Here is a 22,340-nt window from a genome sequence, read left to right as displayed (position 1 = left end):
CTTCTGTGCATTTATTCCTTTACTCCAGCTCAGAAATTCTTCGTGTTTGTATTGTTGCAAACATACAATTCACGTTAAGATTTTAGCCCTATTTTTACTTTGCTTAAAGTGACCGCAAAACTATTTTTCATACAGTAGAAGGAGGATTAGGACACTGTAGAAGATACGCAAAAACAAAGATACTTGTTACACCCCATGGAATAAAGTACTAAAATTACAACCCTTGAGTTCCCCAGGCCTACAGGTTCAGTCAGACAAGTATAAATGTCTCAGATATGCACGCAATCTTGGCCAATGTTTGAATTTTTACTATTGTGCTTAGTTGCTGTATTCCATATTATGGGGTGTGGTGGAATATCAGTGTTTAAAATCATACATATCCTGAGGCAATACTTCTGAATAAATGATGGAAAACAAAATGGATTAAGTTCATCCAACTTTAGAAAACATCTGAAAATAACCCGAAGCTATTTTTCTTCCTTTCAAATGCTCAATCCATTAAGGGGAGGTGGCTCTTCTTTGCTGGGTGGAGTCAAGTATCACTTTTCATTTGGTCCATACTCTACTGTACATTAAAATCATGTTCATTCTTTAACTTCATCTTTCATGAATAAAACCAAACTAATAAAAGTCTCTGGCATGCAAATAAACCATTTTATTATTACAGAGGCTTAAATAATTGCTTAGAAATAGGTTTATGTACTTATAATTGAATTTATTAAAACAAAAGATCTTGTTACACATTTATTTCATACACCCTTTCCCAAAGAACATACAAATTTGGTTCAATCCCCAGAGTCTACTCTTGGATAGACTTTTTTATCATTATAACAAGTCCACTAGAAAAGCACAAAGTCTCTGCGGTTTGGATTTGACAACAACATTGCAATTCCTAGATTACCATTTTCCTTATACTTTGCAAGATCTGTAGCAGTCATTTAGGCAGCCACCTTTCTTCTGGAAGCCCAAAGACCTACAAAATGGGATTTAATAAAAACAAGGCATAAAATACACCATTGGCGTGAGGCTGGCAGTAGGAAATACCAAGATGATGGTAAACTGTCTTAGAGCTCACATGTCAGAGTTTGCCAGGACAAGTACTTTAATGGGACAATGGATGAAGGTGAAATAATAAATGCCAGACTATGTAAAACAGTGTCAGGTCATACATCCTCTTGTAAAAGAATACGATGTAAATGTGATTTACTAAAAATTTGAAAATAAGTTGTTGGGACTTCATACTATCAAAATGGAAAGGATTTCAAAAAGCAACCTTCAGAGAGATAATTTTGGTCTTGTTTACATATTTTGAATACATCTTGATGTCTATAATTTGCCGATGATGGCCAATTGAAAGGGGCTAAATGCACTACTGAGGACAGAATCAGAATTCAAATCTCCTCGAGAAAGGAAACTTGTGTTAAAGACCTGTGTTATGGAAAATAAATGTGGAATGGGGAATAGCTAACTAGGTGACAGAAGAGAATGAAGGATTGTAATGAGTGACAAGTGAGACATGAATAAACATTTTGGCTTGCAGTGCAAAAATGTCAAGCTTCAAATCAGCAGAAGTGTCACGGACAACATACAGAGAAATTTATTCTGTGTCCAGTGAGACCTTGGATGAAGAACTGTATCCAGTTTAGGCACAACACAACACAAGACAGATGTTGACAAATTAGAGTACAAAGAGGAACAATAAGACTGATAAGAAGTTTAGAAAATAGGAACATTAAGGAAGGGTTGAAGGAACAACTTTTGTTTAGTCTAGAACAGACTGAAGGCAAATATAATAGTCTTCACAATGTAAAAGCCTCATGAAGAAGACAGCTCTTCTCATCTGCAGGGGAAAGGAAAGTAAGATTTATATTGTCTATTTTCACAATAGTAGAGTAATGAAGTACCGGGATCTGTTATATAAGGAGAGTCTCCTTCATTGTAGCTTTTTAAGAACAAGTTAGATAAATATTTTTTTTTAATATTTGGTATCCTGGTTGTAGTTATTTCTGCCTCAGAGCATCAGGGTTGCACTGGATCCCTAGAGATCCTTCTGATCCCTTGTATTTGCATGCTTTCAGGATTTAATTTGACAAAATACAACAGCTTAAGCTATGGAGGGATCAAAAGACCGCCATCTGCAAACCTCCGAGAGCCTAGTGGATATAAGCCAAAGGAGACGGTGATTCAGACTCTTCATGTCTAGCTGTCCAACGACTAACTAAAAAGGCATTATTGCATTTGGTTGTGTTCTGTAGGGACAAACCATGCTTACATCACTAGAGTGAGAGATAGGGGAAACCTGTTTTCTTTCAATTTTGTAAGGGTACAGCCGTTTCTTTGGCACTGGCAGTGATGATGTGTATGTGACCAGTGCCAAAGCTGTAAGCGTACATGGGATTTAATCAGGCTGAAGAGTTCAGAAGAGATTTTGAATGGTGGTTATACCAAAACACTGGATAGATGCTTAGTAAGGAATCCCACATCCTACAGTGACTGAATGGGCTTTGGTCTACCCAAGCTAAACAATAAAAAATATTTTTGGAAGATTTAGTTTTTTCATTGTATTAGTCTTGTGCTCAGACAAGCTTAGTGCTTGTGAATGAAAGCAGATATGACAGCAAAACAGACAGACATAATTTCTTTATCTGCACAGGCACAGCATGAAATACAGTGGCAATGCTGATGCTAAAAGGCTTTCTCAGTTTATGGGAGGATAGTTTAGTCTTCAGGCAGATGCAGAAACAATTAGTTACCAAGACTGACAATTCTGATATGGGTGTCTGTCCACTAAGAAAGGAGATTGAGAGAGGAGTGTAGGCTAATGAACAGCTGTCACTAGTGTCTTGGACTTTAAACCAATAATTTAGAACAGAAATGTAACATCCGTTGCATGTTACTGGTCTGTTCAGTAATCCATTTCCACTACTAAAACATTTTTAGAAGCAGAATTGTTTTATACACAGTTTTATTTCAGCTGAATGTAGGACTCCCTAATTTTAACTGAAAAATGCAGATACTTCCAAAATTTTACAGTATTTATCAGTAAGAATCAGATTCAATAGTAAGTTACACATGACACAATCTTTTCCAGTATTTTTTCTTGTTATGTCTTTCTGCTGGCTTACATCTCTTTTCCATCCATCATCCTCAATGAAAATACCTCAGAGTACTATTATGTGGGCAGAAGAATGAATAGGTCATATACTAGGCACCTGACACCAAAGCTTGTCATCCAAACTCATGCTTATCAGCTGCTTAAAGCAGTCTGAAGTCCACTCACAATTTTGTCCACTGGATTCTCTTGACTAGATGTTCTTCATGTGGTATAACCATAGTTCCCATATCATGAGGGAATAGAAAATGGAGGGAGTTCTATCGGTATGTTCCTAATAGGCCAATAAGACTCTGAAATCACAGGGACTCTCTCTGGCTTTGTGGTTTACCATAAACTGATGGGCACTGAATATCTTACTACTTATCCTAAGGTCCTAGATAATCATATGTGGGCTTTGCAGTTCCAAAAGTAGGTTCTTATTGGAAGAAAAGTCTTCTTTTGGAAGAAGAAGTCACATCAGTAAAAAAGAGGGGCAATTACCATATGCCTACATTTGCTGGGTCTCATTTGTATGAAAAGTACAATGATTCCAGTGTTGTAAACTTCCATTACACATCCTGTTGGCTTTGTTGATTGACCTACATTGGCCTTTCAGCTTTGGGCACTGTGGTTTGAAGTTGATGAAAACTCAGGCAAACACCCTAAAGACTAAAAGACAACTGGTTTTTCAGTGACTACAGTATTACTGCAGGAACATTTGTGAAGTTCTCAAAGGTATAATCAACCATTCCAAGGTATCAAAACAATAAATTATCTGTATCGCTACATACCACCAAAAATCTAGACTAATGAGAGCTTTCTTGTGTTTAATTGGCAGAGTTCATGCTACTGTACTAATTTTGCCACCTGAGAGATCTGTTGTCATTGAGTTTGTTGTCCTATTTCAGGTGTAAAGCAAGAAATATACCCTAGAAAGTACACCATTTTTAGCCACTGAGTTTATCACTTTCATTGCCAAGGAAAATATTTTCAAAATTGAAAAACACGCAGGCTTTATTTTCATACTTGTTGAAAAAAAATTTCCACTGCTACACAAACACAAACACACCCGTGAGCACAAATCCTCAGTGAGGTAATGGCAAAGCTCAGAAGCAAGTCTGCAAAAACTGAGACTTGCTTATGTGAACAAAAAAATCTGAAATTTACAGGCTGGGTGGCTAACTGCTATCTTCCACAGGTGCTAGACGTAATTTAGCAGTAAATTTTTTTATTTACTGTGTTCAGTTTTTATTGCTGTTTGCTGTTATTTATAGAATATGCCTATCAGAAGCCTTTAATCCTAATTACTGTCTTCTGATTACTCTTACTGAGCTCCTTTAATTTTAATAGATATCTGTATTTGTGTCTGAGACTAATGGACCGAAAAAACAACACTGAGGTTTGCAACCACCATGTTTGCCCTTATGTGTCATAAGGGAGAATGTGGTCCTGGCTCTGTTATTAAGAATAGCCAGTCTATTACTGTAAGCAGTATGTTTGATCTGAAACGATTTGGAAATATTTTTTTAAATAAAAATTACTTTCCTTTTGGTGAAACAGATAAGTGTATAAAATATTGGGAAAATAAATTATTTGGTATAATTTTTAATTTTAGAAATGTGCAGAATTTTTTGCCTTTCTAAAGAACTGGTGACTTGGTGAGGGCAGAGGAGCAAAGATTGATATACTCCTTTCTTCCCCCTTCTATTTTCACTGAAAATTTCCTCTTTTTTATTAAGTTGTGACCTGAAAATCCAACAATTGCAAATGCACTCTCAGGCAAAATGGCTGTTACCGTGCATATAAAAAGGGATGTCTTCAAGAATATTTTGTCTGTGGGTTTCATAAAAATAGATGTCTGTGGACAATTTGATCTCTCTCCAATGGAAAATTTCTGTGGAGTTATGAGCCATTTTGAGTTACGAAATGATATCAGTGATGATTGATTGTATTTGTCCATGGAAAATCTTGACCTATGTCATGAGGCCTAAAGGAAAGCAAATCAAAACCCATTTTTTGCAGGAGAGAACTATGAAGCTGGTCTTGAGAGTAACACCTTATGTAAATGAGTTCCTAATCTCTCACGTAAACAGCTTCTGGGATCTCTACCAGTATTACCCAGACTGTAACAGAGCAGACACCACACAGAACACAGATCCTTGAAGCTTGCAAAGAAAACCAAAAATTGCCCCTAGGAGCTCTTAAAAGAAATTCCTTGACACAGATGTCTATGTACTCCCAGGTGTGCCCACAAAATTATCTCTGTAGAATGAAGACCATAACCCCCTTCCCTAAGTAGTTATAGTCTAATAGCAAAGGTGACACAACTACTAAGAATTACAAACAACAGCTAATAATAGATGTGGGCCACAGAAAAAGTCACACCATGCTGAAGCGCCTAAGAAAGTCACAGAGCCACCAGTGAAAGCAGAATGAGTAAGGAATACCATCATTTTTAAAAAAACAAACCAAACCAAAAACAAAAACCCAAAACAAACAAACAAACAAACAACCAAAAAACAATCAAACCCCAAAAAGTCAAAAAAACCCAAATGACCATCATAAGTACAATTGCATGGACTGGAGAAATCACTAGTTCATAGAGTCTACGGCTACAGAAATTCAGAGCTTCATTCTGTCCTTCCACTCAACAGTCTGGGCATCTTTGACATAAGTTATGCATAAGGCAGCTTTTTCATGAGCTCTTTGTAAGGCAGACACACAGAGTCTCTTTCCCTAAGACCTTACACAATGATGTCCTAAAAATGCTTACTGTGAACAAAGCTGTTACCTCCTATGGTTCCTTGGGAAATGAAATGTCTTACAGTGAGTCTGCCAAGTATACCTATCAGCTTGGTTTTCTATCTACAGGAAAACAAGGGAATACATTGTGACTTCAATATGTGTTGAATAAAAGGTAACACACTCCCAAGTGTAGCTGAGTGCTACTTTATCAGTCTCTGAGAAAAAGACATTTTCTTAAATGAAGAACACATTGGTGGTAAGTTTAGAATAGTGTAATTTATTTTTTTTTTAAGATAATCTCTGCCTTCATATGAAATCTATAATGATAGCACTGGACTAAGGGATAATGAGCCTAATATGAAAAAAACAGAGAGCATACTGAAAAACAGCGGCTAGAGCTTATTTAAAACTATGTGTACAATCAAAAAATGGTAACAATTTATCTGTCTATAGCATGTCAGATAATTTCTAGGTCAAAACCAAAATGAAAGACCAGAATTCCTACTACAGCAAAATTCTTCATTATGGTCCACTGTAACATGGTAATTTTTGGAATTATTATTGTATAGAATAAATATTCTCCTATCTATCAGTGTTGCAAATTCATCAGTGAAGAGGCATGATCCAATGCCAAATGGAAGCAATGGAAAAACTAGGACAGACTTGAGTGAGGGTTGAAACAGTCCTTGGAGGAGGAACCCTGCTATGAATAAAGTTCCTTCCTTATGGTATGGCTTTCCTTGAATGGAAGCATATTTCCACAATTAAAACTGTTTTCATAAGCGAGGTACATTAACTGCTGCAGGCCCTAATGAAGCAAACTGAAGGTCCTGCATTACCTTCTTTGCTCTGTGGCAAAAGTATGGTACCTACATCTCAACTAATCTACTCACAACTACTCACTGAAAGGCTTTTAAGTAACATTCTTGAAAGTAACAGTTAGAAGAGAGACAACAAATACTTAGAATTAAAATGTATCATTTGAATATCGAATGAGGAAAAGTCGGCAAAAATAATGCAAATCTGGCTAGCGTTTTCTACAGGAGAGGCATCAGAACAGTTAGAAGTCCTTAATTTCATACACATACACTGAAATAATTTTAGGTTCTTTATTCCTGAAATTATACTTTCTTCCACCCCACAATCCAGTTGGTATCATCAGTTTGGTACTGGTGCAGTGGAATGGAATTGATGACACAGAAGGATCCTTGCCCAACCCAAATGAGTCTGTGTAATCAATTTTTTAGCTAACACAGATTTTCCTGCCTCTCTGGTAATCCTTGCTATGCAGGATATGTTCCCTTCTTAAGGGAAGAGATATTCCTTACATTCAAAAAAACACAACCCTTTGAATGCAAATAAAATGACTAATGCTTCTTTAAGCTCATAGTGGTTCCATGCAGTAACTTAAATGAGAGGCTATTAGTTCATCTGTGACTGAAAACCAAAACCAGATGGATTAGCTTGTTAGAGTTCTCACAAAATATAGCTATGAGTTATGGTCATGGTGGGGAATACATTTCTTTTTCAGTTGCCTTCTTTTAAGCTTCTCTTTCAGCTGTTTCATTATACTAGACTTTTAGAAAATTGTTGCATCTAATCTCTTTTAAAAGTCTTATTGAGTAAGAGGGAAGGAGCAGATGTTATTTTCAAATGTAAAAAAATGTAGCTAAAAGATGAAATACAGGTTTATTAGGGACAATTCATAAACCCTACATGTTCTACTACCCTCTCTTCTGCCAAAGAGAAGCCAAATTTGAAATACAGTGACAACAATACAAAAAAGATATATTGGTCTCCCTTTTAAAAGCATATTCTTCTTTTTGAGTATTTGTATGAATTTAGGACTAATGAATTAATGTGATGGTGCCTGCTGTTCATTGTTCTGTGTATGTACATGAACATGCCTAGTGAAAAAAACGTTAAAGGAATTTGGCATAAAGATACCAACAGTGTGAATCATAAGGGGCTTTATCAGGACACAGGCAGCTAGACATCCAGCTTGGTCAGGACAGTACAATTGTGTGCATGCCAAGAAGCACAACTTTATATGCATAAGGAAGTTTTAACAGGCAAATGACATGTATTGCATTTCAACTCATAAATGCACTTTTTTGGTTGTAAAGAGCTTCTGCTCTGAGAGTTCTGGCAGCAGCAGTGTGCTTTTGAGTCCCACTCCTGTTCACACTGGAGTCAGTAGGAAGGCCTCCACTGCTGTCAGTGAGAAAGTGGATTTGTTGGATCGTTCAGCATGTTTTAAGACCACTCTAGCCCCTCTCAAGTTTCTTTAAATCCGATAAGCAGTGTGGATGCTCAGTCCCTGACAGAAATTCCTGAAAAGCTTCATCAGGACTCATCATGCCAACATCTTTCCACTATACAATATGCCTCAATTGTAACTGTTAAGGTAACTGTCATGCCTCAACCCTCAGATTTTAGGGTAATTTCTATGCCTGTTTGGCCTAGCAAGCTGAATCAAACTTCATTTATTGTATTACAAAATCTGAGTCTTGGATACGTATCTAGTATCAACTTCATTGGTTTTATTGGGGATGCAAGATATCTGTCCACAGGACTGAGATTCCAAACAGCCATTAGATGAGAGTAAGTTTTGATTCTGACTAGCTTCGCTTTTATTTAAAAGGAAATAATGTAGTCCGGATAGTGTCAGTTTGGAGGCTATTCAGTCTCCCAAGCTGTTACCTTTATTCCACGTCTACATTTAACTTGGGTGTCCAGGCTAATCTTACCATCAACAGAGTTAACATATCAGTAAAATACAGAAAATTGTTTGTCTAATCTGAAAGTAGACACCCATATTTCATCAAATGAATTGCACCTTAAATTCCATTGATATTCATCAAATGAACTAAATGTTCCGATTTTCTATAACTCAGAGTCCATAACAGTAAAAACAGCTAAAGAGTCTTTGTTTTGTGGCTGACCACCGACACTGTGCTGAAGTTTTTGTTTCTCTGCCAGTGCCTCCAGATTGATATATAAGGATTTTCTCTCCTCAGAGAACTGTTATGGCTCTCCAGCTCAAGTAATTTTCTGTATCCCACCCAAACTGAGTAAAGCTGTTTCAGTTTAACCATAGACTTAGATATCTAAGAGGGAGCTGTCAGACCGAAGAGACAAACATTTTAATAAGATATCTAAGTTCCCTATACATGCTGCCTTTTCACTAGCTTACTCAGTTTGATCTTTCTAGTTGTGTCTTGAAAGCTGTATTTGTATTGTGGAACTTGTACATACTTTGGAAATTTTATCCTGCCTGTATAATAAAGAACCTAGTTATCAGGTGTTGATTTAAAGGCTTCTTGAATTGTAAGGCACTTTCTTCAAGTCAACCACTACACAAACTTAGGTTATGATCTCTCCAGATCTGGTAATGGAGTGCAGGCTCACAGTTAAAAATCTGAATGGAAGCTGTGATCTCAAAGAATTGCCAGGTGCTGCAGTGAAAGGGTGGTAGTGACTGAGAAGACGGCAGTCTTCCCTCCAAGTCAGCATCAACCCAGTGACCGAAGTACTTCAAAGAGTCACTGTACTGCTGAGATACACCTGACTCTTGGTGACTTGTGGTCAATTAAAAATCTCACGGAACATTTCACAAGGGGAAAGACATTAACCTCAGTGTCCTGCCCAGATTATACAGTATTAGTAAAAACAAGTCCAGAACATTTTGGGTCTAGTTTGCATTCCTCACTCAGAGTTGAGTGCCAGGATCTCTTCTGCTGCCCTCCGAATTCAAATGAGTTCTACCAACTAAAAGCTGCATAGGATTTGTCCCTAGAATCAGTTCCTTTCTATATCTGCTTTGCGTTGGGAAATTCACCAGAAGCAGACGAGGTTTTGTTCTGCTTTGATTTTCATGCTGTCAGGTGAGTGGGAGTTATTTGAACTCCAAAGACAGAAGTAGAAATCAAAAAGCAACCTAAATCCCGAGGGATTCTATCCACAGGAAGATGTTTTTAGACCATCGCAATTAAAAAGCCTGTGTAAGAAAGCATTGACTACAATAGAAAAACAGATTGTTGGCACTTAGTGCATTTCAAGAAAAGAGCATTACAAAAATGGGGAAAAAACATTTTAGTGTTGCTAAATCGTATTAACTTACTAAATATTGATACCAGATGAGTTGCCATTTGTTGATAAAAACATTTTAACATGATAAGTGCTTTCATCTAAAACTTTCTGTGAAACATATTGTAAGGTGTGGAATACTTAGATTAAAAATAAGGGAGGACAGGTTGTTTTGTATATGAACAAGCATAACTTTTGAGTATGATATGTAGGGACAAATATGGTCACAATTCAATGAGTCGGTTATACCCTGGGGACAGGATACAATAGGCAGACTTGACTGATTAGCTTGGCAAACTAAAACTTTGGGATACTTGCACTGTGTCTGACATATCAGTGCAAATTTGCATTGAAAGGCACAACTTGTCCCTAATCTATCTGACGTATGCCTTTAGGAGCAGTTTCTTCATTATTCCATGGAATATTTTGCCATTCAAAAAACTTTTCAGCCTGACATAAAACACTGTAAAATGAGATCCTTATACAGAATCCTTGGGAAAGTTAGCTATAGATTGAAAAGGGACTGATTTAACTTGAAGAAATCATATAACTTCTTTGAGTGAAGTTCATTGCATCCAAGTCAGATATTTGGGATAAGAGTCACCTCTTTAAATGTGAGAGGTGAGGGAGGCGGGGGGGGGGGGGGAATGGAGAGCGAGGAGGAGGGAGAGTCTTCAAGAAGCCAGATGAGAAGATAAAGGTGAGGTTAAACAAAATAGTTCTGATGAGACAACCTCTCAAGAACTTGTGGAAGTCGCTATTGACAAGAGAGATTGAGATATTATTGAGAAGTTTGAATTTCAACTGAGGAGAATGAGCATATAATGAGGGGCCAGTGGTAGGGAGGAGTCAAACAGTGTGCCTACCTGGGAATATTTAGAGGAGGGAGCTGAGGGAGTCACATGGCAAAAAAGGCAGAGTTCTGCACCAACAGCAAATATCTCTGAAATCCCACGTGGGGACAGTCTAAAGGATACTTCTCCTTCTTAACCCTTGCTGTTCTGTAAAAGTGAAATTAAGCCATTATTGCTATAAGTTACACTGTGATCCATGGTCTACATAGTGGCTCCCAAATACTGATCTTTTTGAGGACTCAACCCTTTGTTATGATTTTGCAGCATGGAATTCTAATTCTTCACGCAATTTAAAAAAAAAATACAAACACCACCACGCCCCCCCAAAAATACCACAACCAAAAAGATTGTTTTGCTACCTCTTACACAAACAAAAAAATTACCAATATAGTGGAACTTTATAGTATAGGTTGATTTTCGAATTTACCTTGTGTGTTACAGAAAGGACTGGCAGGGAGATACCCATTTTTAAAAAAATCTTGTCCCTAAAGAAGAGATAGTTGTTTGGCACTGTTAGACTGCTGAACACAAATATTGTGCAGCAGCAAAAGCAGAAATATTTACAGGAGTTCATAGATTCATCCCACTGAGTTCTAAGTCTCCTAAACACTAGACTGTAGAAACTATCTCCCATATGGACCTTTGCATTTTTGTGGTCAGAGAAAATGGTGGGAGCTCTCAAAGACAACGGCCAATAGCTTGTCTGGAAAAAAAAAAAAAAAAAAAAAAAAGATGCAGCCTGAAATTCCCTCTGGGTGAGAATGGTCCAGAATTCTGTTCCTTCCTTCCCGGATGAGTTCTCCAATCAGTATATTGCTATATAAAACATGAGAAAATATCCTTCTCCTCCAGAAGATCTTCTGAAGAGAAGAATCAGGCAAACGTGCAAAGATGACACGCAGATGCCTCAGTGCAGAAGCAATTTAAGTCCTTAATTTGTTTCACTGCAGTGGCTGCCAGCTGGCAATGTCACACTCAGACTGTTTCTAAAATTTTCAACTACCTGGTTGTGAGGAATTCTGTCTCCTCGCAGTTTCCCATGTCTGTGTGTAATGTCAGGCACCTCCTCTACTGACTTTGAAAGCTGAAACTCACCCTAATGCTACTAACAGAGGATTTGTGGGTTACCCTTCTTCCTTCTATAAGAATAGTAGGAAGGGCTGGGGAGAGACGGACTGGAACATAAAGCTTTGAGACTCTTTGAGATGACTGATGGCAGCTCAAAGGAGAGAAGTGCATGCCATTTGGGACCTGGCTGGTTCACTGCTATTGTTCCTGAATACAATGAAAATGCCAGATCCATAAAAGAACCTGTCCTTCGAACCGAGGCTCATCCTGCCAAAAACATGCAAAATGAAAAGATTTGTCTGTGGACGAGTTTCATGAGTCTGTGCACTGCTACAGATGGAATTTTTGAATCCTTGTCTTCTCTTGCAACAATGAACATCACATTATTTAAGCTTCTTTCAGATTTGATCTCAACTGCAAATACTGATATATTCATCTTGTTCTCTTCCATATGTAGGCACTGCTCTTTCCCAACAACTCTGAAATGCAGCTGCTCCATGACAAGTAAAGGATGAGAAAACAGGCATGCATGACTCCTTGACTGGTAAAATTTTCCAAAGGCTGGGCCAGGAGTACACAGAAGTCCTGGGGATAGCAGTAAATAGACATTCCCTTGGGTTCTTTGGAGTGGAGAGAAGGCAAGCATCTCCTCTTTTTCCTCCCTCACATAAAAAAATACCCTTAAGGTTTGCACATTTCCAAATACGTTTTATGCTCTGATTTCACTGTAGTAATATGATTCAGTAATTTCATTATGCAAATTCCTCTAACTTAGCACCTATTACTTGCTCTTCTTTTATGGGTCATTGCCAAAAAAAAGCATGACATATTTTAAACTATTTGGTTAAATCACTTTGATAAAAAGAATTTAGTGAGAATACTGATTAAAACAATTTTTTTCATCATGAAAAACTGTGGGAGATCTCATATACGAGGCAGCTCTTGGCTCTGAATGGAAAAGGAGTGTGAAGCAGACGTGAAAGAGGTACAATACCCATCTGTCTTTCAGTGTGGCTTCAATAATGATACGCAGAATTTCAACAGGCATCTATGTAGAGGGGGTGGCAAGCAGAAAGCCTTGTCATGACCACTAGTGAGTTTTCACAGATAGTCATCTGTGGAGACAAACCAGAGAAATGTGATTAATGAGCTGGAATAACATGATCTTGACGAGTACTGTAGTTTGTGCTACAACGTTTCTTCACACTGCACACATCTGTCACAAACAGGCTCATGAAATCATTTGCCGTTTGCTTTATCTGCAGAAACATTCTTTGCGTGCTGACATCATACAAAACGTGCCAGGGTAAGCAAATAAAACCCTATGGCAAACAGCTTGGTCTAACAGTAACACCTGTCTTCTTAACTTGCCTTGGCCAATTATTTCACAGGGCTAAGCTGATAAAAATGCCCATAGCTTGGGTGAGAAGGTCTAATGACCTTTTTGCTCAAAGTTAATCTGAGTCACAGTTAGGCAGAGAGTTCCAGTTTAAAATGTAGTAGTGGTGGCAGGATGTGGCAGGATGTGAGAAAACTGCTGCTTCAAATCAGCAGCACTGTCTAGCGTGAGAAGTGTCAGTTCAGACTTCCTCTATTCTCCAGCGATCTCTTTTAAGTCACCATAAACGAGAGGACACCAGCCTGTTGGACCAACCTGGAAAGACCACCTTTATGTTATCTTCTCCACACTTGACCCATTGTTCTCCACTTTATGGTTTCACTCATCCTATCAACCTCACCAACCTTGGCTTTTGAGTTCTGCTAGCTCCTCTCTTCTTGTGTCATTCAGCCTTCACAGGAAAAATTCAGTCAGTGTTATAATTTTCCTCATTGTGCTTCTATTGTTTTTTTTCTATAATTCCTCAAAGTAGTTCTAGTTACCTTCAAGTTTTAAAACTCAAACCAAAGTTTCCAACTCTTGTAGTTTTATGGCAAATATTGAAAACATGGTGTTTTTCTTAAAACATTAACTACCGCAGTAATTTGAGAGTCTCCATTCCATAATAAAACAATTTTCTAGCTCTCATTTCATGGGGGGAAGCTCAAAAACACAACTCACAGGCTTATAAAAAGAAGACAAAAAGAAACAAGATCATTAATTTTTAAATTCATACTTAGAAAAAGGCTCAAGAGTTTGAAAATTTGAGGTTAGCAAGACTCCTAAACCCACTTTTCTTCAACAGTCCTCCTTTGGATGACTGATTAATTAGATAAATTTGATGAGAAAAGGAACTGGTCATATACTACCTTTTTTGTGTACTCTAGGCAGGCACCATTTTTATGGTAAATCCCCTAACCTTTTCCAAGTGAAACTGAACAATTTGTCCTTTCATGGATTAAGTAGAATAAAGTTTTCTTTATGAATTTAAAATTTTTACTCTGCTTTCTAGAATTAATTCTGTATTTGTTTCTGCAACCAGTTCTACAATTCTATTTCAGCCTTCCCATCCTCATCCCTCTTGGCACCCACTGTACAGACCCTCTCAGAGAAAGACTGGCTGATATCCAGCGACATCCACACCACCCTTCTACAACGCCAAGCCACCATAAAAAGATTCATAAAATCTGCAGGCCCCTGAACCTTGTTACTCTGCCAGCAAGGAAAAAAACAGTCACAGAATATGGGATGGTATAAACAAGAAAAATTAGGGAAGAGATGGAAGACAGAAGGAGGTTGATGTTGTGACGTTTTAGAGAATATCCGTAGTTATACACTGACTACCTAGTGATACCAATAATGATAGTACACAGGGAGCGAGTTGCATTAATACACGGAATTTGCACATTTAAAAGAGTAACTAATTTACAATAAGTCTTTTCTTACTTGATGAATCGAATTTAATATAATACACTTGGTATACCTCTCTTCACAGTACATCCTCCTCTTGGCAATATTCTCTAATCTTGCCAGTCTTTCCAGGAGATAATACATGACATCTGGAGGAAATGTTTCTCTTTCCCTCACCCTCCCATCTGTTATATATTTCTCTTTGATCTCCCCATTCCCAGCACTTTATCCTCTGATCATCCCTAGACCTCAAACTCTAGCTGTACAACCATTTTCACTTTCAATCTCACTGTACTTTTACTTGGGTTTTGCCTTGTGGTTTTATCACACTACTGAAACTACTGGTCTCCAATAGAGAGAAACTGAATCTTTCTTCATCTCTAATTCTAATCCATCTCTTTCTTGCTTTTTTCTTGAAATTCTGAATGAGCTTCCTAGATTCATTTTAGGACTTCTGCTATCTGATTATATAATCTTTAATCAGGCAGATTGTCTGCATTACGGTCACAAAATCAGAAGAAAAGGAGGAAAGGAGTTCAAGATCCTACCTGCCCAAGGCAGGATAAGGTCTTTCTTAGTAACTTCTGCAACAAAAATGATCTAAGCTTTCATATAAAGAAGGCTTTTAAAAACAAAGAGAATCCACATCCTCTCCACAAAACTCAGTTCCTGTGCTTTGCTATCTTTACATGTAAAAATATCAGTCTCTTTCTTTATATTTAAAAAAATCTTCATAATATCAGTCCTAAAGTGGCTTAGCAGCATCTTGAGTCTTTATCTTTCTTCTTGAGCTACCCCAACGAACATGGAGAACAGCTTGTTACCCTCTTCTTTCAGCAACCTTTTACATATTTGAATACCCTTATCATGTCCCTAATCTGTCTTCTTTTGTTTCAGACTAAACAATTTCAGATCTTTCAAGCTTTGCTTATAAGGCATATTTTTAAACCTCTAATGAATTTACGCTCTTGTGGATTCTCTCCAACTGATTCACATCTTTTTTGAAGTGGCAAATGCAAACCTAGACAGAGAATTCCAACTGAGACCTTACCACAGCGAGGAAAGAGGAAATTTGAGGTTGGTTTTTTTTGGTAAGATGTACAAAGATTCCATGTATTTCAACAAGAGAGAGAACCTTGGGTGGTTTTGGTGTGATTTTTTCCCCTCAGTGTGTCTCTCATAAGCTCAAAAACTTGTATGCAGAACTGTATAGAACCAGGCAGTCCCTGTTTCATTACTGGGTTCCTCATTACTTGTGACAAAGTGTAGTACTTTGCACTTATCCTTATTAAATTGCATCTTATTATTAGGAACATTTCTCCATTTTAAAAAATCAATTTAAATTTCAGTTTTTCTATTCTTTTGTCATACAGTCAGCAGCAGTTATAATAAGAACAGTGTTGGACTCAGGAGATATGCCTATGGAAATACCTGACATAATTTCAGGTAGACTATGAAGGACTGATGACTCTCTTTGGACAGCAGAATTCCAAGAAGTTATACATCATGAGGCTTCACCCAGACTTTAATTTGTTTGCTTACAAAAATGTTATCAGACAGCATAAAAATATTAATAATGTTGTTATGTATTTATATGGCATCTGCAGCTTTTACTCAGTCTACAATTTCTATTATTCTCTTATAGATGAATTAGACTTGTGACACATGGTATGTTCTCAATCATGGACCACTTTATGGTCTTCTGGAGGTTTATAAGCTGTCTTTATTTTCACTTTACTGTGAACTGCACTTCTAGGTTGCTTCTGACAGTTCATTAAGAGCAACCTAAGGTGAAATGCATTGGGCCCATATGAGTATAAAACTTCTAAAAGTGATTCTTTCCCTTTAACTCATTCTGTTCCAATTTATTCCTCTTCTTTTATCTCACTGTATTCAGTGTTGGTGCAGCCTCACCTTGAGTACTGTGTGCAGTTCTGGGCCCCATAATTTAAGGATGTGAAGGTCCTTGAATGTGTCCAGAGGAGGGCAACAAGGGCTTTGGGCTTGTCTAGTTTGGAGAAAAGGAGGCTGAGGGGTTGACCTCATTGCTCTCCTCAGCTTCCTGAGGAGGTGGAGTGAGAGGGAGGTGCTGGTCTCTTCTCCCTGGGATCCAGTGAGAGGAGGCATGGGAATGGTTCAAAGCTGCACCAGGGGAAGTTCAGACTGGACGTTAGGAAGCATTTCTTTACCAAGAGGGTGGTCAAACACTGGAACAGGCTTCCTAGAGAGGTGGTGGATGCCCCAAGCCTGTCAGTGTTTAAGAGGCATTTGGACAATGCCGTTAATAATTTTCTTTAACTTTTGGTCAGCCCTGAAGTGTTCAGGCAGTTGGACTAGATGATCGTTGTAGGTCCCTTCCAACTGAAATTTCATTTCATTTCATTTCATTTCATTTCATTTCATTTCATTTCATTTCATTTCATTTCATTCCTTAACACACTGTATCCTTTTTGCATGTGGCAGGATCTTGCAGGATATGTATATTCACAGGAACACATCAGTTGGGATGAGGTTATTTGAGATTCTAGGCAGTTGTTCAACAGCAAAGCAGAGAGAAGCAAAATCCCATTTACATTTGTATGTTTTCCTCCGAGTCACTACAGCCAAACTCCAAGAATAAGGAGTTTCATGGCTCATGATCATTTACATGCGACTGTCGGGTAAACAAATTTGAATCACACACAAAAATCTATGAGCTAGAGGAGACTGCGGTGTGGCTCTGGCAACACGCCTTGTCTGAAGAACCCACAGAAGTGTGGTTTGAATTGAAGGAAAATTATTTTTCTTTCAGATAGCCCCACACATACTGAGCTGATAGTAGCTGGTGTCACAGTATCTCTCTCTAGAGAGCTAATAGGAGGTAAGGAACAGTACAGCAGTATTTTCAGAGAACTACAAACTTAGGTATCCTGCTGAGCAGTGGCTTGGCCTTAGGTCTGCCCAGTCCACCTAACCCCTCTCAGCAGCTGGCTGAGCTTGCATGTTGCAGCTTCAGACCTGGGAGCTCTTGCAAAACGGCCCTTCATACATGTTTGTGGCCAATTAATGGAACAGTCTGGAAGACCCTACAGGAGGGTGGGCTGCAAAGCAGGAAATCTGCATACAACAATGTGTTTGGTATTTGTCTTTTTGCTCCAGCATAAAACTAAGGCTTCTAACACTATATAAGAAAATGGAATCTTCCAGAGTGGACAGAACCTGCAACACCAAAACATCAAAGCCAAGTCCCTGCTCTTGACCAGAAAGATCAGAAAATTGAATCTGAGCCTTCTACAGCTTAGAAAAAAACCCCAAATTTTGGTTCTTGGATCCTGTAGAGGGGAAAAACAAAGGGGTCTCTTCCCTTTTTTATTCTCTGCTCGTCCCTCCTCAAACACAGATTTTGACCAGATCTAGCCCTTTCTCCTTATACACACCCTCACATATCAAACAGCTCTTCTGCACACAAGTTTGGAAACTACAACCAGTATTTTCTAACAAAAAAAATAGATGTTTTTTTTAGTTCCCACACACCTGCTCAAAGACAACCGACTACAAACAAGTTTGGAAAGTACAATCAGTATTTTCTAACAAAAAAATAGACTTTTTTAGTCCCACACACCTGCTCAAAGATGCACTTATCTTTTCACTGCAGACCTTATATTTAATGATAAAGTTTGAGATATAATTCACCCTTCTACAGCTAGAAAAAGGCGTGTTAAGACTGTGACAGAATTTAAAGCATACGATTTCTAGGCCAGTTCTGTTATTAACGGTCTGAATTTCCTCCCCTTAAACATACCAACACAAACTGTTCTTTTGGCTAGAAACAGAGTGAAGAACAGAGCAGGCTGTGGCATTTCCTGCAAATAATCCTGTCTCTGTGCCAAAAGCCTACCTTTTTTCTCTTGCACCAAATGCAAGGAGATCAGAGTGACTGTGTCTCATGTTAGAGGAGAACAAGCTCTTGATTTTTTAATTTGCTTTCAGTATACTGTGAGAGTATTTCTTGAATATATTTTTGGATTTATTAACACTTCCTGAAATTATTTACTGGAATCCGTTTGGGCAGAACACAGAGAAGAAAAATGACCCCTGCGTTTCAGCTACTCTTAGGGGACAGGAGAAAGAGAAAGAAAGTGTATTTCTAAGGCACAGCTTGCCTGGCTTATGAAGGCAGACTAGAGAGTTCTCACTTTGTTTGAACTGTTGTGTTTGTGAAAGTCTATTTCTCCTCCCACCCCTTCTTTTCTTCTGCAATGTCCAGTCTTGAAAACAAACTGACAGATGTTCTTTTGGATCAGCTTGTGAGACTTGCGATGTCAGGAGTGCAAACAGACTTTAGCTGTTTAGTTCAGGAAATGAGATGCAGACAATCTGATAAATAAACAGTGTTTATTACTCCAGTTTAAAGTGTGCTTTGGATTTCTTTTCAAAATACTCCTACAAGGGACTGAGGATGAATATTAAACATGTGCTCTTAATTTAGAGACCTCAATGGCGAGGTCAGAGTGGTCTTCAACTTACACAATTTGTATAGTGAGGTTATAACAGAAGTGAATGTTTCTGAACTTTAACCATATTAAGGAAACAATAACAAGAAATTTGAATTATACAGAAATTAACTCCAAAGAAATTCATAACATTTATGCATACACAGAGAGGAATTAGAATAAAGGGATTTAGGACAATGTGTGAATGAGAATACTTTGCTATTTAAACTGAGAGATGCAGAGATTTAAATCAGCTGATACATAATTACCCAGTTTGGACGGGGACAAGACAGAGTGGAAAATATTATTATACTCAAGCAATTAAGTATTCATTTTAATAGTTATGGGGTCATAAATTTAGATTTAGACATCATCCAAATGGCACTTCCTTTAGCAGCAGCATATAGATCCCCAGTGCAGCACTAAGGCATCATTTCACTATTAATTCTCTGTAGTGTCATGTGCTACCCTACGTCTTTGTCACTGCTATGTGGACTACACAGCACAGAAGGGACCAGCACCCGTGGCTCTGATGACACATATGCAGCCAGGCAGACGTAGGAACAGCCTCAGACCATAAACCTGCCCTGCATGCACACCAGGAGATGCAAACAGCAGGCACAACAGGACAATTAACTTCATAAAAAGCCAACATGGATTTTCTCCTGTTGTGGGAAAGTGAAGAAGAGGGTTTAGAATGCAGTGAGTGAGTTTTAGAACGAACTCCTGATATTCTCTTGAGGTCATGGCGACTACAGGCTTCAATGTCCTTTGAGACTTGGATAAAATCACAATTTGGCCCTCAAGAGAGAAGACAGATACCCACTGAGTCACCAGTAACATTTCCTGCATTGCTTTGGATTTGTCTTGAGGCACCTCCCTTTCAGCTATGCAGTAAGCATCATTTCCACCAGACGGAGGTGATTCAGAACCCATGAAACGGTTATTTTTCCAAGTGATGGAGAACTATTACTGAATGAGCTATCATTTAAATAGCTTTTAGTGCCACATTTGAATTTTGAATGAATTCAAACTCCAGTAAAAGGTGTTCAACAAGTATCACTGAGCCATGAAACCTCTTACTCACTGTTCCGAAGAGGAACACCCAATACTTGGTGTAACTTTCATTTTTTTTCCTAGCCTTACACTCTGCATCACTGTCTTTTTTTTTGAATAATGAATTTTGAAAGAAAGAAAACAAAACGGTTGCAGAGACTGAGGTATCCCTTATAGTTCTTGGTTTATCTCCTATAATAAATAGGAGCCTGATCAGTACCCCTTAGAATATAATTAATGCCCAGTCCTAGCAGTGGCAATACTATACACGTGTTTATCTGAGAGAAATTATGTCATGTTTTATTTTGGCTACAAGACAACAGTCATCAGAAAATACCTTTCAGATTTTATTTTTCAATTAACAAGATTTTTTAAATTAACGAGATGCAGATTGATCTTATGATCTTATGGAAGATTCTGTGAAACTCTTTACACTCATCCTAGATTGCGAACTCTCCAGTTAAGGTTGCCGTATTTATATGTCCACATTCACACTGTTTTCCTATATCCTGTTCGAAGACTTCAAGTGTGACTACAGAAAGAGACAACTAATAGGAATACTAATACAACTATGAATGATTCTGTAGTCTAACAGCAGTTAACTCCCAGACTGCTATTTGTAATTTGAAACGTTTTCCCCAACCTCTTCCTTGTAACTGTCATCATAAATAATGAAAATATTCATGTTACCTACACACAGAGCTCTTGTTTCTTTCTGATCCATGTTTCAGACCTAACACTCTTCATTTTTATTAGTCTCCTGTTTCCTTAAAGGGCAAGTTTTTTAACAAAACATAGACATTTTTCATATTTTAGGTACTGCTCTATAAATAAAGTTATTTAGTAACTCTTACCTTTCAAAAAAGTGTCAAGATGTGTTCTACAGCAAAATGTTACCGTTTTCTCATCACAAGACATGTAATGTTGCTAGCTTCTTTTTCCATAAGTGAGACTGCAGCTGTTTGGAGAATCCAGTCTTGGACCAACTCTGTCGCTATAACAGAGGGAACAACAAAACGCTAACTGTAGCAGGGGATTCTGGGTGCTGCCTACTGCATTCAAGACGTCCTTAATTAGAAGATGGCTCCATCATTTCTTCTTTTTTTATAACCCTATAGCCAGATGCAGCTGGTCAGCAAATAGTGCCTACTTAAACCTGGTTCATGGGATCCCATCAGGAGAAAGGTAGTACCTTGCAGGATTGCAGGAGTTTTATCCCTTGCATAAAAAAGAGGGAAGGGGGAACTGCAGGCAGAAGTCAAGGTTGGAAGTGTCATACGCAGCAAGTAAGACTCGCCAAGTTTGGTATGGTCTCTCAGTGAGCTATGTCAGAGATCTTTCTCCTTGCGTCAGCTTAACTTTCCTGGAAGCCAGCTCAATCCATATGTAGAGTAATTAATTTGAAAGTTAGGACTAGATGCTACCTCAGAGCAAATGTGAGTGTTTTGTTGATAAGGATGGCCCACACAAGACCATGCGGGCGACCAGTTAACAGAGCTTAACAGATGCTCTGTTCCACCTGAATACTTTGTTATTAATAATAGCCTAAAAAAAAATCAAAATGTCAGGAATTAAGATATTGGCAATACTTTCAATTATTATTACATAAGCTAACAAATCTTTTGTTGAAGTAAATGATGGTGGGGAGCCCAGCGGACCCCCTTTGGCTGTTGAAAAGCATCTCATACAACTTGCTGTGATGCCATGTATGAACGAGTGGCTGCCAAACCAGGCTGGATGGGGCTTTGCGAAACCTGGTCTAGCGGGAGGTGTCACTGCCCAGGGGAGGGGAGCTGGAGCTAGGTGATCTTCCTTCCAACTCTGACCATTCTATGATTCTGTGTTCAGCTCCATGTGTCTCTGCTTCGTCACCTGCAAAACGGGATCCGAGTGCTGTTGTGTTTAATATTATGGCAGGGGCCCAACCTCGCTAACCCTTTGGTGGCAGTGGTGACAAATGTCCTTATTAACGCTGACAACATTAAAAACAAGCATGAGAGAAGACAAAATGGCTGCCACCTTTCTGGCCCCTGCGCTCGCAGACGTCACAGCTGCTCTCTCCACACATATTCCCTTACAATTTGAAATGTTTTAGCCCACGTTGCACACCCACAGCTGCTGGCGTCGAGTGGAACCGCCGCAGCCGGGCTCACCCCGGGCCTTTCCCCGCCTCG

General features: G+C 38.4%; 1 long non-coding RNA gene across 1 annotated transcript in view; it reads right to left on the bottom strand.

Annotated features, from left to right (window-relative positions):
* Positions 1-12,908: 12,908 nt before the first annotated feature.
* LOC134516486 (uncharacterized) overlaps positions 12,909-22,340 on the bottom strand; it is a 9,884-nt gene continuing 452 nt past the window's right edge. Inside the window, exons 2-3 of the long non-coding RNA XR_010071332.1 lie at positions 21,021-21,160; positions 12,909-12,965 (exon numbers count right to left, since the gene is read on the bottom strand). This is a non-coding gene — a long non-coding RNA (uncharacterized LOC134516486). The remainder of the gene's footprint in view (positions 12,966-21,020; positions 21,161-22,340) is intronic.

Source organism: Chroicocephalus ridibundus, chromosome 5, assembly GCF_963924245.1.
Source record: "Chroicocephalus ridibundus chromosome 5, bChrRid1.1, whole genome shotgun sequence".
Taxonomy (NCBI): domain Eukaryota; kingdom Metazoa; phylum Chordata; class Aves; order Charadriiformes; family Laridae; genus Chroicocephalus; species Chroicocephalus ridibundus.
This window is presented reverse-complemented; position numbering and strand designations above follow the sequence as displayed.